The sequence below is a fragment of the Sparus aurata genome, chromosome 16, assembly GCF_900880675.1.
Source record: "Sparus aurata chromosome 16, fSpaAur1.1, whole genome shotgun sequence".
Taxonomy (NCBI): Eukaryota; Metazoa; Chordata; class Actinopteri; order Spariformes; family Sparidae; genus Sparus; species Sparus aurata.
The window spans coordinates 15,891,370-15,905,621 of record NC_044202.1 but is presented as its reverse complement, the minus strand read 5'-3'; the positions used below and the strand labels follow the sequence as shown (position 1 = coordinate 15,905,621).

The window sequence follows — 14,252 nt, the reverse complement described above, 5'->3', positions numbered from 1 at the left end:
GTTTGTGACATTTTCATCCCGGATTTTTGTGAGGAAGGAATTAAACGCCTGTTCCAAATAAACGCCTGGTCTGTTAAGTGGTTGAGACAAATACACGCCCGGGTATTATTTGGTATTTTACGGTAGATCCCGCCTTATCAGCACGAGCTGAACAATAAATCTAACATAGCAAGAGAGGCGGGACTTAAGGCATAACAGCCAATCATCAGCCGGTAAGTCCCAAAGCCGGTGTCATGTTTGAAGCAGCCAGCAACAGGAGAGGGAGGAGAGAGGAGGCAGCTGCAGGGAGCGCAGACACAGAGCGGCCAGAGAAACTGAGCGACTGTAAAACTACGTTTGTGCAAAACTGCGGAAAAACTGCAGAAAAAGTGTGGGTGTTGAACCCTTTCACCGGGAAAAGCACCCTAATCCCCCACGGGTGCGACGCCCCGGCCTACAACTCCCTGCAAAAGAAAAGCTAACAGCGGCTAGCTTGTTTAGTCGTGTACCTCCAGTGTTTGTTCAGGTACAGGAAGCTGCCATTTTTCACTGTAGGTTGCTGGCCTGAGACAGGGACTTTCAAAATGGTCATAGACAGCAATAGGGGAAGACGGAAGTCGTCGGCTAATTGCAGGCTCATACCCACATCCGGTGAGTGAACAGGCAAACTTAAAAACTTTTATCGTGGCCAAAATGATTACATAAATATTATTGATGGGGTTTAAGTCCAGATCTGCTATACTATCAGCTTTAATTTAACATTAAAAGTTATAAATAGTCAATTAAAGCATAAAGTATGTGCACAGTGACCTAGAGCGCAGATTAATGTTTAGGTGCTCAAAAAATTGAAACCTAAGGCTAATTTAATTTAACACATTTTTTTTTTTTTTTTTAATAGTTAACACCTTTTTTTTCTTCCCCTCTCTTCTGTCTCTTTTAAACAGGGCTCTGCTTCGCTCTGGGCTGTAGGAGGCACCGTGTTTGTTCTCACAGATGAGTCCCACTGAGAGAGTTATTGGGCACCGGCCTAGTGGCAAAAAGGAAGGTAATTTTTCATAAAGAACCATGGTGTGAGGAAGCCCGAAGTCCACCAGTATGTCTCTGCTGCAATCTTACACATCAAACTGTCTCTGATATGACCTTCCTTATGGCGAGTGGAAGCGCAGAGGTCTTAGTTAACTGTAAATCCTATCGCGATGGATATTTCTCCCTTCACTTTGCTCGGAAATCAAACTGTTTAAAAAGCATTTAAAAATCTGACAACAGCCTTTGTTTGTTTGTTTCCCCTCTATGCTGATGCCAAGTTTGTGATCCCTGTTTTATAACATCTCACTGTGAATCACGTTGCCTGTAGATCGGGTGTATACTTGTGTTCCTCAACTCAGGATCGCTCATCAGCTTGCGAGTTAAACATCCCCCCACTCAAATTACACCAATCTCAAAGCGAGTCATATTGACTAAGACAGAACCGTATGGTGTCATAACTAATAACTCAGCGTCTTGATTTACCATCCATAATTCACTCCAGCAAGGCACTTACTGTCTCGGAATAAATTGGAATATTTAAGCAAACAGATATATGCCTTGTGGCATTTAAATAAGTAATACATCTGCCTCCCAAGTGTTTTCAAATCTGAAAAAAAAAAGAGTGCAATCCAGTATACAAGTTTGATGCACCGCTCACCAGAATGAGTGTTTTATTTTTCATGCTTTTGCCATCCATTAGCTGTGTTTTTGAGCCAGGTTGACACACTTTGAAATACAGTTATTCAAAATGTTGGAGTCAGATTGAACATTCACTTGCCACACTGAGATGCGGCATGCAACGGTGCGTATGGATGCGGTGCATTGCGGGCTTTTGCGCCTCCCCTCCAAGTGAGCTCGTGGCGAGATGCTCAAAGTGTGCATTTGTGACAACTACTTGGAAGAGCACACGTTGGTGTCATGTCTGAAAAAGCCTATACTAAGAATATAGTGCTTTCTTTCATTTCTGATCACCACTTTTATCAACAACAGAAACTGTAGCCGGAGTTCAATTCCTCCATTCTTTTGCTGCATAATCATTGCTAAGCTGAAGCTGAGATAATGTAGATATGACTCCACAACATGTTCCATTCAACAGACCTCCGCCTGAAAGGTGCTTAAGGCATGGGGTTGGATGGGTGGGGGTGTATTGGGGTGGGGGGTGCCTTCCACCTCCTCCAAGCTCTTAAGTCACTCTCCAGCTCTGACCCATGAGTTACTCACTGAGCTGGCTCCTGCCTCGCTTTTTCAAATGCTAATGACGAGCAGCGCTGAAAGCCTCAAATTGGGCCATGCAATTCAGCCTGTGGTGTTTGGTGAGGCCCTGCTCATGTTGGAGACCGTGGTCTCTCCCCTGCCTCCCCCCCCCTCCCCTCCTGGTCTTTTGTGTGCTGCGGTAATAGGCACAGATGTTCCTCTTGCCTCACACAGGGCCACTTTCCCCCTAATCGCCACCTTGTATGTGGACAGCTTTCACCTGCCCCAGCAACTCCCTCTCTCTCCTTTTTCCTCACTCCCTCTCCAGTTCTCCCCCACCCTTTCTTACACTTTTTCTTTTTCTTTGCACCACTCCCCCGACCTCTGCGAGATGGCCTTCCCTGATGCCCCCCAAATTTCTCCTTCTCCGGATCCCGATTGTTTAAACGTTGAATTGTGGCGATGGAGAAAGGCAAGGCGAGAAGGGGATGGACGGACAGAGGGTGTAAAAAGAGGCCAGGGTGATTTTTTTGTGTGTGTGATTTGGGAATGGGTTAAAAAGGGGAAAGGAAAAAAAAAAGGAATATGGGCGAGACTCTCCTTGCTCCAGCTGGAGAGAATTTGGAACATAATACCCTTGTAGCAGCTCGGCCAAACCTCAATGCTGATGGTGCATTTAGGCTGCCTCCCTCTATTGGGCTAGTGGACTGAGGAGCAAGAGGGGAGAGGAGAGAGGGAGCTTAAAAATTGGACCGAAGTGCAGCTTGCCTCATGGCCCCTGTGGTGTGGTGTGATTTTTCGCCTTGGTCTCAAACTGAGTGTGGAAATGTGTCAAAATTTGGTCTCTGTGGGGACCCCCGCGCAAGAAAAAAGAAACTCACCCTCTCACCGGTGTTCTTCCAGCAACAGAACTTTGATAAGTATCTTAATCACCCTGAAATGAGACCATTGCAGGTGCCTGTGAAGCTTAATGGCGCATGATGATGTGAGTTATGTTAGAATTCAAAAGTTGGAAAAACACACAGTTTGTGGTAACATTTAATAAAAAGGCAACCCAAAACCACCTTATTGCTCTCAGAAGATCGTATGACATCACATTTTCTTTTCACGTTCTGTCTACTTCTCGCTCCTCATGACAATCCAGATATACAGTTCACTCAGAAAGCTTCAGTTTTTTTTTTTTAATACAAGTGGGCTTATTTTCACAGCACTGCTTGTATCTACGCTGCAGTACGTGCGCTACAGTGAAACCCAGTTGTTATCCTCGGTCTCCAGAAAGAACCTGACTTTCCCCCAGTTTGGCAGATGACTGGAGCATTAATGCATAGATAAAGAAGAGCTTCAGTTGAACAGCTAAGGATTAAATCAATGGATTCTCTTTGGTGGCTTAGTATAGTGAGTATGTGCCTTATACTGTTTCGCTGTTGGAGGGAAGAAGCTTCTAAGAAAACGCCAGTCTGAGGCCAAATAATTAATCATTACTGTGCATGGCACTATAGCAGGAGCGAGGGATTTTAAAATCAATATAGTTTTTTCTGTCTTCCAACACATATTCATTTAATGCAACACCCAGGCCGCGTCAGGTTCGAGGATGTGATGATTGCTCAGAGAGGAGAGTGGGAGAAAAGAGTCTGATTTCTGTTGTGATGCTGTGTGCGGCGCATCTGACACTTTTGTGATGTATCCTGACAGTTTTATGGTTCAGCAGAGACCTCTTTATTGCGTGCCTTCGCTGAGTGCATCATACTGTAATCATAACTTAACCACGACCTTGGCCCGGCGCGGGTGGGAAAAGGAGGCTGCAGCGTCGATTGTGATGCAACGCGAGATGAGATAAGAGCTCATGGAGGTCATTGATTTGGTTTTTTTACACAGACCTATGGCCCTCAAAGCAAACTTGAGGTGAGGGCGAACTAACTTGCTCGGTTACGTCAGAGTTTATCACTAAACTTAAAGGGTCACTCCACTAACTTTGCACATTTAAGCTTTTTAACGGGTCTTGAGGAGTACTTCTACGTATGTGAACAAAGTTATACAAAAGTCTTTTGTGGCTCCAGAGGAAGCTGAATGTAATCTGATAAATTGCACCTCAGTGATGTTACTCAGTAGCCAAGTTGCATTATGGGTAATGTAGTTGGCAGGTTTTGAAAAGGAAGACGAATAAAATAATAAATACGAATTAAAAAAAGGCAAAATCGATGGTTCTGCTGTCTTGATTTTGATCCCCACAGTGTCATAGATTCTTGCAGAGATGACACTTTTTTGTAGGCTAACCCAGAAGTTAACATCAACCTGGTTCCCTTGTCAAAGAGCCAGTGGGATTCTCAATTGAATGTTGGATTGCTAACTTATTTTTGGGTTTTAGGAGTCATTCATTCAGCACTTTACAGGAGTGCGATGGCAGACCAGTGGACTGCTTCTTTAAAACCTGCTGCCAACATCACCCACAATGCAACTTGATGCCACTGAGTGACACATTTGGAAGCAGTTCATCAGATTGCGTTCAGCTTCATCTGGAGCAACAAAATACTTTTTTTCACAAATGCAGCAGCGCTCCCTCAAACCTGTAAACACACTTTAATGTGTGAAATTGTTGGAGTTAACCTTTACTTTATCCAGGAGGCAGGAGGATGTCGCCAGAAAGGTTCCAGTGTTACTCACTGAAATAGCATCTGACAGTGAATGTGAACTTAACTGAAGGTGATGCTCTTGCTGTACAGTATTCAGTAGCTCCCACACAAACAAAAACAAACACACACACACACATGCTATGCCCAGCACGTTCAGAGCGGTGTGATTATTCAGCCTTTCGTCAGCTGTTTGATTGCTTCTCTCAAAGGGCAAAGCCCTGCAGTAGCTTGCATGCAGGATAATTAGTGTTGTGATTGTACTCAATAACCACGGGTGCCTGTCTGCGAGAGCCCACAGGCCACTTTGGTCAGTTTGACTTGATGCACACCAAAGGAACTTGCACTTATTGAGCCAATCAAGCAAATTATTGCAGGTTACAAGGGTTTTGATGATATATTTATGCAGCATATGTATGACAAGACTGCTGATTCTGTAACAGCAACAACAGCCGCACCTTCCATCTGCTGAATAGTCTGATTCATATTCTGCGGAGGCCTGAAACTTTTCCAAGGCTGTAATACAAAACACTGTCATCTGATCACTTTTTCACACGCTCGGCTGATTGGATTTACCTCTCCGGGAGTTTAATTGCAGCTCATTATTTGCAATTTCATAAACCGGTGTGGGCGAGATTAAACTAAAGATGCTGCTCGTAAGCCGTTCAGAAAACATCGCCTCTCTCGCGTGCGTTCGAGCATCCCGTCTCTGCCTGTAGCCACTCACGGTACCCAGTGACCAAACAGCTTCGCCGCGCACAAGATGTGTGTCAATATTTGACCATTTTCCTCCAGAAGAGAAAGAAAACATGTATTTGTGTGGTAGACAATAGATTTTGAAGTCGCCACAAAATACTGTTTATTAGTGGATTTACCTGGAGGGGAGGGGGGGTGTTGAATCATGAATCATTTCAGCGACATTTCAGTCAAGTCTTATTCAAAGATGTTTATTTTCAACATTCAAGGCATTTTAAAATGCCTTCAGTGGCAAAGGGCAGTGGTAGCGTGTCGACGATCTAAAGCATAATTAAACTTTTTCTTTTTTTATTTCATTCACTCTGAAGAAAGACAAAACAGCACGCTGCGTCCACTTTGCTTCACAGGGACACATTTGCATTGCGTGATTAGGTGATCGACATATTTCTCTGACATCCCCGTGTCAGACAGCACATTTGCAAAGTCTTTGCAGGTCTTAATGAATATTGAGTGGTCTATCTCTTTTGCCTCCCAATTAATGAATAGATGTTGGTAATTATTTGACCAATGCCTCTCTCTCATGACATGTCCCATATCCATCACTAAGTTAAAAATAAATTAAAATCAATACAGCCAGCAGACTCTTAGGACAGTGTCAGTGCTTCCTATGGAGGGACCCATGCAGGTCTGAATAACAACTATTGATCCTCCTTGAGGAATATTCTCTTTTATCACCTCCCCTCCTCTATATGCGCACACATGCACACACACAAGATAAGTGTTTCTTCTCCCTCTTCTTTCTCCACCCTAGTTACACACATTGGCAGCCGCTGACAAAACCTAGTCTTGTTTGTTGTTATCGTCCCATCCGGCGATAAAGAATGCAAAAAGATCGGGGAAAAGTCGGAAACAAAAAAAAAGAGGCAGAGCTCTTGCCGATAAAAGCCGGCGCGGCTGTGATTTATATTTCAAGCAACTCCCTCGCCTGTCCCCGTGCCTCCGTCCCCTGTGTGGTAGGTGGCCATTGTGTAAACAGCTCCTTGAAAAACAAATGGCTTCCCTAAATCGTTGTAAAGAGCTGTGGCAGCTCGATCCTGGCGGAGGCCCTGGGAGAGAGAGGACGGGAGATAACGTGTGTCAGCAAACATTGACTGGGCTTTATCACAATGAGGTTTCTGTGTTGGAGGAGCTAAGAGGCTGGCCGGCTAATCGTCCTCCACAGAGAGCACACATTCCTACAGGTCAGGGCTCAGGGTTATATGTGTGTGTTTGTGTGTATGTGTGGACAGAAGGACTTTTGGTATGTTTATGCTCAGAGAAAAATGCAATTTTGTCATTTTTTTTTCCCCCCTCCACACTCTGTCGGCTAACTTTGCATGCTGTGACCTGCGATAAGCCCGACGGAAAAGCGGTGTTTGCAGTTATGACTGTGATGACTATTTGTTTACCCTTATCTAAACTGCGTGATAAATCACAGACGAAAAGTAACATCTGGCGTGGTAGGGAGTCGGAAAGGAGGACGAGGACCGTGTGTGCTTTTGTTTTGCCTCTCTTTTTTTCTTTTAAATGGAGGGGTCACTCTCAGCTGCCGGGGAGAGGGTGAGAGTTTACTGCTCAAGGACAGACCGGGGAATTAAGTTTCACACAAGCATGAAGGGGTTTACTCTCTTAACAAACGACATCCGAGGAGAAAGACACACTAAAAGCACTCAGGGTGATTCCGCTTCAGCTGTGAGGTTAGCCTCGAGGCATCTTTTCCTCGCGGTTCATGACTCGGGAGTTTTGCCCCTTGTGTGTCTTTAAGTGTTTTCTGCTCCGTTCTTCTAGGGCACCGCACCTCAGTGCAATAACACCCCTTCTGTCTGTCCTCCATCCACCCGGCTGCAGTTGCGAATCCCGGCCAACAGATGTCAGCCTCTCCAGTTGGTTTCCAAAACCCTGCTTTGAAAAAAAAAAAAAGCCATGCTGTCGGTGCGTTCAAAGCCTCAGACAGTGCACTGAGACTTAGAGAATTAGCAATGCAGAAGACATGCTGGTCTGAGATTTACTTTGATATACATCATGTATGTTAATGTAATTCTTTATTGATCCCCCCAGGGGAAAGTCTCTTTTTTTTTTTAGCTGCGTCCCGGTGGGGGAGGTCAGAGTGATGGGTCAGATACAGCATTACACCCCCCCCCACCCCCAACTCACCCGGAGCTGGAAGGGGACCAGTGTCTTGTTCAGTGACACTTCAACACGATGAATGCGTCCTGACACGGGGCTTTGAACCCTGGTCATGTGATTGAAAATAGCCTATGGTATCGCCACCTTTCAAGAAGGAAATAAAAAAAAAACAATCTGAATGTCGGTGCACACTGGGTTTCCTCAGAGGGGGTCAACTCTGCCCTATCCCTAAAAAAAAAAATTGCTGTTCGGTCTTTGCCACGCATAAAGCCGAACGGTTTAATCCTGTTTAGCCGTCGGGCCTGTGATACCTCCTGGGGAATCGCTGCTATCCTTATCGTATTTATCCAGTGATGACAGATTAGTGGGCGTTAAATGCACTTCACATACAGTAGACATCGGCCCCCTGATTGGTACAGCGAGTTTCAGGGAGGGAGGGCGCAGACACAGAGCATCTTTTTTCTGTTGTCAAAAAAAAGATGAATGAAAACCCACTCACTGAGTCGGCCGCATACTGGAACAAGATAATTCTTGGCAATAAGTCTCAAAGTGAACATCGTAATAATTCAGCGTTCTTCGCAGCGACTGCTGCATCTGAAACTACTGCTCCGACAAAGCGATACAGTTTGCAGTGGAGAAATATCCTGTCAGGGGTTTTGCATGGACACTGTGGGTTTTTGCATGCCAGGGAGTGGTTTTTAGAAGGTTCCAGCATGGAGTTGTGTGCATATACTGTTCAGTTACTATGAAAAAAAAAAAAGCTGTTGGGATAATGCTCATGAGCTCACATACAAACACACACACACACACACACACACACACACACTAAGGAGCTGAATGTGCAGGGTGAGTCTGTTCCTTCCAGGCAAGGGCTTGTCTGAGAATCTAAGAGGCAGGCAGGCAGGAAGGCACGAGGTGGAGACCTCTTCAGATCTGGCTGCTATTAACAGTCTTGTGATCTGCTCATGTTTACCTACTCTCACAACACTAGTACTTGGGGCTGTGTGGAGCATGGGACGCGGGGCCCGGCCCCTTTGAAGTGAAGTTGATCCCTCAGACTACGCTCTTGGTAATTGCACCTTCTCTCCCTCTCTCTCTTTCTCTCTTTCTCTTTGACCCCCCCCCCCCCCCCCCCCCCCAACCTTCTCTCGCCTTTCCACATTTTTTTTCCCTTTCTCACCCAGATGAGGTTTAGAGGATGCAGATGGGGAGCTTTAACTGTGATTGTAGGCCTCTTCACGTCCCCGCTCCGCTCCGCGCCAAATAAAAAAGCGGAAAAAGTAAAAACATATAGAGTGTTTTTCCAAGTGCTCAAAGGTGTTTAAGTGGAAAAAACATCTTAGCAGTAGTGAGGGATTTTCATGCGAGAGAGCTTATCATCGTCGCTGATACTGTAACTCCCTCTTCTTCTTTTTTCTCTGCCGCATAGCTTAAAAAAATCATGTCTTTCCACCATAATTCACTCTACCAGATTTAGATTATCATAATTGAAAAGTGGAAGCGAACGCAATGTGAACAGACGGAGCATAAAATGTCCATGTTAAGCAGCAGATGACAAAAAATGCCATTTGTTTGTGCACTTACTGTCTGTCGATAAAGTAGCCGTAATGACACTTGATTTGAATTTTGTCTTTTTTTTTGTCAGAGATGTTTACTCCATCCACTGTCAGTGACGGTGCGCCGTGTTCAGTGGCGTGTGGCGTGGAACACCTGTGTGTTGTTGTAATTACTTTGATTATACCTACTATGGGGTATTACAGCAGTCTGGAGAGAGGGTCCAATTTAACCTGCAGTGAATTTCAATTCTAACTGAAAACAAGAGAGAGAGAGAGAAAAAAAAAATTGCTTGCTGGAATATTTAATCAGCGGAGAGATATTCGTATGGTTGCACGCTGTGAGCTCCTGTGTGTGTGTGTATGTGTGTGTGTGTGTGTGTGTGTGTCTGTGTGTGTGTGTGTGTGTGTCTGTGTGTGTTTGTGTGCGAATATAATAAGCAACAGGGATGCATATTGGACTGTGGAGTTCAAGGGTTGCACTTTTCCTTTGCTTTTGATCAGTTTGCCGTGATGGGTATTGGTCTGCATCCAGACATATGACAGTCCAGGGGGCCTCATTGGTGAAGCCTGCTCTCCCAAAAGATGCCAGGTGCCTGATTCGGAACAAATGCTCACAAACAGAAACACAAACACACCAGAGGGACCCCGTGTGTGTGTGTGCATGTGTGTATGTGTGTGTGTGTGTGTATTCCCCTCTTTGACTAGCAGAAGGGTAAGGTTGGCAGGTATTGAACTGCGTTGAAGTAGAACGAGCAGCCATGGGCATCTCCCGGTTCATGACGCTAGTCAGAAAACTGACAAACCAAAGCTGCTTTTTATTCTGCAGCTACAATGTAAATGGAGCTCCCTCCTGTCCCTCATGCAATCACCCCAGACCCACTAACTGTACAGACAGTGTGTTGGATTCCCTCTCTTCCTCCCTCACTTTCTCTTTTCCTGTCTGTCTCTCGCGGTCCTTATATATCTCCGTCTCTCTCCCTCCACTCTGCTCCCCCTTGTCTAGTTAGAGGGCAGATATACCTTTCTTGCCAGACATGAGAAACCTATACTTTATCACTGCCACATACGGGGAAAGGTATTTTCTCCCAAAGGGGAAACTGGCATGCAATTATAATGTTCTCGCTGCCCCAAACATCCTTCGCAAAATATATAGCATCCTGTTTTTGACTTACATGAGTTTATGATCTCTTACATGGCACCGCAGTGCTGCATGTCTACTGTGGGTGTTTCTCTTTATGTCCCCTCATGGCTGATTCACTCAACAGTGCAAAAGGCTATTTAAACTGACCTGCAACTGTGAAATGGTTGTCATCTGTCATTTATTTGGAATATGACTATATTCAGAATTTGATACAGGTCATGACATGGTTTGGATATTCAGATATTTTCAGATATTGTTCTGGTTATTAGCACAGGAAATGCTAAAGTCTGTTGGGGCCCAATGCCAAAAAATTCCAGGGTGGCCCTCCAACCAGCATTCATGGCCATTATGTTTTAAATAGTCTAAAAAAATGTTTTCAAATGTTCAAATCAAACAGTATTTTAAAATATAAAACCATTAAAAACTGCAACAATAGGTCGATGACTAAACAACTCCAGCTATGCAATGCAAGTTCAGTGGGAATCACATGGTGGGGCCCCCTTAGGGATGTTTCCTACTGAGATGTCCATTCAAATTATCCATTGGTTTTTTAAGGGTTAAGGGTGTGTGATCAGTAGCTGAGACATATCTCTGGGGTAAAGTTGCTCTTTGGCTGTCAGGGTCAGCTCTGTGCGTCGCTTAGTCACCAGTTTGCTTGACTGGGGTAGAGATGCATGCAAAACATGACGGTCCATATTTCCAGTCAGAAGGAGAAACATGCTTACTTCAAAAAATTATAAAGACTTTAATATCAAATGGTTTTTGGATGTGCATATTTATTGCAGCAGCGACTTTTTTCAAAAGTTGGTTGAAAGGGTGAAATAAGGAGGCTGTGTCTGTTTATACACAGCAGTATGTAGACTGAATTGTTGGAATGGAATGGAATATTCCTTTTCATCAGCCATGAAACAGCTAAGTGTGAATATTTTTTGGAATAATGTGGAAAGACAATATTTTATGAATGCAAACGTCAATTAACCAGATGGTTTCATACACAGGACCCTCTGGAAAGGTGCCACTAGAACTGTTTGCATCCTTTCCATCGAGAAAAGCCTTCACCGTTGTTCTTTGCTTTTTTTTTCCTGATAAAACAGACTCTCCAATTCTGATAAGACTGACACTATTGCGGCATCTATGCTAAATGGGCCCCCAGAAGCAGCACAAGACAATTGAAGACAATTTTTCTACTGGCCAAACAGTGTAACTACAACGACATGTTGGCCCCCAGAAAAAAATTTTTCACATAAGCCTACATTGTGAAAGGACCCCCATGAAGTAAATAAATAAATAGTTTCACTATTTAATGTGTTCCATTTGGTTGGATTACATCTGGAAAGTCTACAAGAGTTGCAAGATTAAATCATTTTATATCTATTCTATAAGTTAGCCAGGTAATAAACCGGAAATAAGCTTTCTTGAGTAGTGGAAGTCTCTCCTGCACAAGCTTTATGGGCCCCACAACATGGGTATTTTTATGCCTGGGAAGTCAATATTATTTGGCTTCATGTGCCACTGTGCAGCTTTCATAGGAATCAACAGGGCTCCATCTCCAATGCTATATCTAGATTTTCCTTATTAGATCGATGATGCTAACCTCCTGAGGAGCCACCATTGTTGTTTTCAAACAAACAGTTGCTTCGACGGCCGCAGCCGCGAGCAGGACGCTGATTTGTTGAACCACTGTGGTTCGCCCACAAGTGCATAACTTGAAGCCTAGGAAGATAGATTTACGAGTTCACGTGATCGCACGACCTCGTGCTCCGGCTGCCGCCCAAGGTAAGTAGTCACTGACAGAATAAATGCTTCTCCAGGGCAAGATGGATTGAAAACAGCCTTTGTAATTATAAATGTTTCACATCCAAACAACGCAACCTTTAGTTTCACGTGTGTTTTATCCATATAAATACTCTCACGGAGATAGTGCAAACACACCTGTGATAAGTTGTGGTAAATTGCAGACAAATAAATTGAACAAGTAAATGGACAAAATTACACGTGACAGCACTTTGAGATGTCTGGAAGCAGTTTCTGGAGGCTGCACACTGCTGCAAGCGTGCCCGTCATACTAGCCGGCTCTCACCATCAGAGTGGTAAAGTGGGACAGATGTTGAGGGTTAGAGAGGCCCCAGTGGGATAGTGAGAATGATGGTTTGGCAGGGAGTGCGGGACAATAAAGGGAGGAGACGGGAGAGGCCAGGGTTTTCCTTTCACTACACCTGACCTGCCCTAGAACCTGTTCAGCCTCATCCGAAATGAAAGAAAGGTGCCCTTTGTCGTGCCCAACACTAATTTAAATTTACACTTTCACAACAAGGATTCCCGACGTGCCTCGTGAGAAAGAAGAGGGAGACGAGGCTTTTCGAAAAACGCTGTTGAGACCGCGGAGGAGTGTGGGTTTCAAACATTTAAGAGGGCGCCTGCGTAGAATAACATCCCCCTAGAAAGACGGGGAGCGGAGAGCTTCAAAGTGAGGAGACATAAAAGTGCATTCTGAAGAGTCCAGTTATCAATTCCTGATTCATTGAGGGTAGCGGATCAATAACTGTCCTCTTGAATTACAGGACAAGGCTTTGAAGTGAGCAGTGGGCGTACAGTAGAAACATAATGCTGTATATTTTGTTTTCCTGCAACTGATGCTCCACGGATTTTATAAACCAAGTATCAAACTTCACAGATTTTTTTTATATTCCAAACAGTGCACCAAACATGTCTAATAAATGAACATCAGTTAGTCCAGTTTGCATGTCCCAGAAAGAGCTTGAGTTTCAAGTTTCAGTACATTCAGAGCAATGAAAATGGATGCTCTGGGTTTTTACTGGATAACTTTTCTTTTTGTGGGTATAAAAAAAACACCCTGCTTCTTTTGTAGGAAAGGCGCTGTTTTGTCAGATTGGTATTCAAGTTATCGCCGGATGCTGCATAATTTGAGGCTGCAGCTGCCAGAGCATGGCAGACCTTCCATTGGTTTTACATTTTATGAGAGTTTACATACGCCATGTTTCTTCAAGTGGAAAATTGTTTTCTGCATGATGCCAACAGGTGGACTCATTAGAGAGTCAACATAATCTTGGTAATCATTCCTCTCTGCAATTAGAAATATTGATCATTTACATATTATCCCAAGCCACGGTTGAGTTTATTGTTTGACTCAGTAATGTTTTCGAGGGCCAAACATCTGTAGCAAACAGCAGTCGGGATGGGTGTTAGAGACGTGGACTGTGCTTCGACTGTGAATAAAAATGTGAACATTAAAAAAGGAAGCACGCTCGACTAGATTTGTTTCACGTGGTTGTGGCGACTATGAGGGACACAAAGGAGAAAATTAGGTGATGTAATCTGAGATAAGCAAAGTCCACACAAGGAGGAGGGAGGGGTTGGTGGACGGGACAAATGAGGACTGGAGTTTCAGAAGGCCGCTGTTTGTGCCACATGAAAAACCAAAAGTCATCTTAAACATCTTATACACTACCACACACTGATTGCTTTACATTACTACCATAGCTTGCTTATATCAATCCAAACCATGATCTTTTCCTGACCATAAACCAAGTTGTTTCTGGGGCCTAAACCTAACCAAACCTGTCGAGGCGAGCCATACCATGCAGTGGAAAAACGTCTGAGCAGGTGAACGAGTGTTCCCGAGTGATGAACACGGGCCGTCCTGTCAAGCACAGCTCGTGTCAACTTCCACCCCTTTCCGTCTTCCGGCCCCAATCGGCCTGCAGATGTTGACCGTGGACTGAAAGGTTGGCTCGGGGGCATTTTAGTTCGCTGCACTTTGTTGTCTACCTCTCACTTTGCGAACCAAACCTCGCCGGCCTGGCCTCCCAGGTCAACCACAACACTGACTCGCTTCTAGCTTGTCAA

The 14,252-nt window shown here is 44.4% G+C and overlaps 1 long non-coding RNA gene across 1 annotated transcript in view; it reads left to right on the top strand.

The window, feature by feature from the left end:
• Window positions 1-396: 396 nt before the first annotated feature.
• The window catches only part of LOC115597753 (uncharacterized), a 70,142-nt gene continuing 56,286 nt past the window's right edge, over window positions 397-14,252 (top strand). The window contains exons 1-2 of the long non-coding RNA XR_003987151.1: window positions 397-630; window positions 924-1,024. This is a non-coding gene — a long non-coding RNA (uncharacterized LOC115597753). The remainder of the gene's footprint in view (window positions 631-923; window positions 1,025-14,252) is intronic.